Source organism: Vidua macroura, chromosome 20 (genome assembly GCF_024509145.1).
Source record: "Vidua macroura isolate BioBank_ID:100142 chromosome 20, ASM2450914v1, whole genome shotgun sequence".
NCBI lineage: Eukaryota > Metazoa > Chordata > Aves > Passeriformes > Viduidae > Vidua > Vidua macroura.
In genome coordinates this window covers 4,022,021-4,025,218 of record NC_071590.1, presented here as the reverse complement: position 1 = coordinate 4,025,218, position 3,198 = coordinate 4,022,021, and the positions used below count along the sequence as shown (strand labels likewise).

At 44.0% G+C, this 3,198-nt stretch overlaps 1 protein-coding gene across 8 annotated transcripts in view; it reads left to right on the top strand.

The window, feature by feature from the left end:
• Positions 1-3,198, top strand: part of SPNS3 (SPNS lysolipid transporter 3, sphingosine-1-phosphate (putative)) — a 35,001-nt gene that overhangs the window by 1,718 nt on the left and 30,085 nt on the right. For 2 of the 8 annotated variants that reach the window (XM_053995490.1, XM_053995489.1), the window contains exon 1: positions 140-862. The exons of the other annotated variants lie outside the window; for them this stretch is intronic. The gene's annotated coding sequence lies outside the window, so the exon portion shown is untranslated. Of the gene's footprint in view, positions 1-139; positions 863-3,198 lie in introns of those variants that run through there. 8 annotated transcript variants of the gene reach the window in all.

Below are 3,198 nucleotides of genomic sequence, written 5' to 3'. Positions count from 1 at the left end.
CACCTCCCGCTCCCCCCGCCAGGAATTTCACCGCACTCGGGCCCGCGCAGGCGCACTCGGGCCGGCCGCCGGGCTTCCGCGCCGCCATCTTGAGAGCGGCTGAGGGGCGGGGAGCCGTGCTCGGCTGCCATGTTGGGAAGGTCCCTGCCTGCCCTTTCTGAGTCAAGCCTGAATTAGCGGGGAGGAAGGGAGAGCGCTCCATGAGGGGAATCTCCTCACGAAGGACATTTAGGGACATAAACTAAAGCACAGCAAGTTCCACCTCAACTTGAGGAAGAACTTCTTTATGCGAGCGTGGAAGAGCACTGGGACAGACTTGTCCAGAGAGGGTGTGGAGTCTCCCTCTCTGGAGAAATGCCAAACTCACCTAGACCTTCCTGTGTCACCTGCTCCAGCTGACCCTGCCTTGGCAAGGGGCTAGACTGGGTGATCTCCAGAGAGCCCTTCCAACCCTAACGATTCTGGGATCTGCAAAGGCCCTCACGAAGGCCATTATTAGTAAGAAATGCTTCCTTTTGAGGGTGGTGCTGCCCTGCCACAAGTTGCCCTAAGAAGCTGTGGCTCCCCCTGGATCCCTGGAAGTGTCCAAGGCCAAGCTGGACACGGTTTGGAGCAAACTGGGATAGTGAAAGGTGTCCCTGCCCGTGACAGGGTGTGGAACGAGATTCTGCTGAGGTACAGCAGCCCCTGAGACACATCTGCCCTCGTCACCAGCTGCACAGGACTGTCAGATACAGGAGCAAGTAACAGCAGGGTCTGTGCTCAGAGCCCTGCTGGCCCTCAGGCTGCTGCCATCTTCCAACCCACTAAATACAAGAGATGCAGTGAAACAGGACAGGTTAAAAAGGTTACCAGCTGCCAGGTAAAAGTTGCTCAATCAGGATTGCTGCAAAATGTACATTTTTGTCTGTGCCTGTGGTGGGGATGCTTGAAGCACCGTGCCACTGCACTGAGGATGCGCCCAGGGAAGAAAAAGAGAGATAAAAGGCCTAAATCAGCCCTTACACTTATGAGGCAAAGGGGCTTTCCTGCATTAGTGTATCCCTGAAGGGCAACCTAGGATTGGATGTCCAGCAAAAACCTTTAGAAAAAAAGCTTTTGAAGGATGACTACAAGTCTGAGGACAGGCACTGGAGAGGGAAAGAGCTAAAAATTAAGATAGTTTCTTCCAAGGAACTAAGTAAATTGCCAGGAGAAGCCTGATAAAAATACAAATTGTCTGTAGGCTCACGTGTTGACTGTGAAAAAGATAGTGTGATAAATAGGTGTGTGTAATTATAAAATGAAACATATGGGTTGCTCTGCTCCTCTGGCTTTAAGCATTTCATTGGATTCCCTAATTTTATGTTTCAGTTCTCAAGTATATGCAGTTTCTGGCTAACTGGATGAAGCATTATTACCAGTGCTAGAAAGCAGGAAACCCTGCTCTATTGCAGAAAGAAATTACTACAAAGAGATTTATCTTGTATCAGTTTGCCAAAATGTTTAAATCCTTTCTAAAAAGGAAATTTTAAAATTTCTTTTTCTACTACAAGGGCTTTATTTTCTGAACACCAAAATTGGCTTTCAACAAAAGGAAAGAGAATGAGCAATGGTAACGTCATTTCCTGTGCTCCAATTTGGAAGGCCCAGTACAGTCTGAGAGTTTCATTACTGTGCTAGTACAATTAATCAGAATACTATTCCCAGATAGTCTTGCAGTTCTGATTAAATCTGTGCCCTTTTCAATGATTAAATCGGGCTGACAAAGGACATCCCATAGTGTATGAAACCTTACTGAAATTCATCTCATAAGGGTGTCCTTAGCCAAAAAGAAAGTCTCTGTGCAAGCCTTTCTCCTTTGTAGGTTGACTCTAATTCCTAAATGTAGTTTGTATTTGTATTTTGTATTGCTTCAGTCAGGTTCATTCAATCTTAAAAAACAATCTTTCCATAGGAGGCTATCATGTGCAAGTGCATTTTGTAAACTTATTATGCTAAGAGACAGTTACCCAGATTGGAATTCAGGCATGTTGATGGGAAGTGACACTATTGTGGATGGTATTTCTCTTTCAGGAATAAAAAGTAGGCTTTGTTCACAATGTCAGTTAAGCCAGCACTAGATTCACTCACTCAACTTTCTGTACCTGATGTCAGTTCAGGCATGAGTACACTTTCTGACAGTTCTATTAATAGAGCACCTAACTACAGCACTGAAGACTGAAAGGTTATATGAAACAACTCTATTTCTATTACATTCTGTTAATCAAAATCATTCTGGATTGTTCACCATTAGGTCACTTGGTGGCAATTACCTGACTTAAGAAAGGAAGTTTTCTGTGGTCTCCTATACTTTGTGTATTATTTTCCTTGTAAGGAACATAGGAGACTGTATGTTGGTAAAGAAAGGATTTGGTTTATGCTGGCACAAATTACCTGGATTCCTTTATTCTGGCAACAAATTCAAACCTAGTTTATAAAAGTAGTATGTGTCATTATGGAAAACATTGACAGTTTGAAGTGCTCTACCAGTGCCCTGTGAAATCACCTTGTGTGCAGCTGCAAAGTGTCCAACATGGCCACAGTGGTGAGGGCAGGTGTGTGACTGAGGCATAAACTAGTTTAGTGTTTCCTTGCAGCAGTAAAGACTCTGTGGAATCCCATCATGGAAATGGAGCTGTCGTGCCACAGCAGAGGGGAACTCTGTTGGCTAGCATCTCATGTTGCCTGTCCTTAAACACACCAGGCTGTTTGAAAAGAGGGAGAAGCCTTTCCCTGCTAGATGAAGTGATCTTTTATTCTGTTAATACCTACCTTCTGTATTGCCTATGCATATACATCTTGTTCTACTGTTTGTTGAGGCAACTTGCACCACATTTGAGGAAAAGATCTCAAGATAGGTGAGACTGGTTTTTTTTGAAATTGTTTTACTGTCCCTGGCATGCAGCCTCTCTGCAGCCATTTCTCCCATCTGCATTGAGTGGAAGGGCAATAAGAATTTAGATTACTTTCTCTTTTCTGGGATCATTTCTGGTATAATGACTGTTCAGCTCTGACAGCCATTTGCTGTGGTCCTTACTGCATTAATCTTTCCCTTGGCAAGGGTATATTATCATAATAATTCATCTCATGATTAGAATAGGAAATCCTGGCACTTTTTCTGTTACCTTAAAAAGGATCAAAGCTTCACATTTAGCATCTTACTTTTCTTGTATAAGA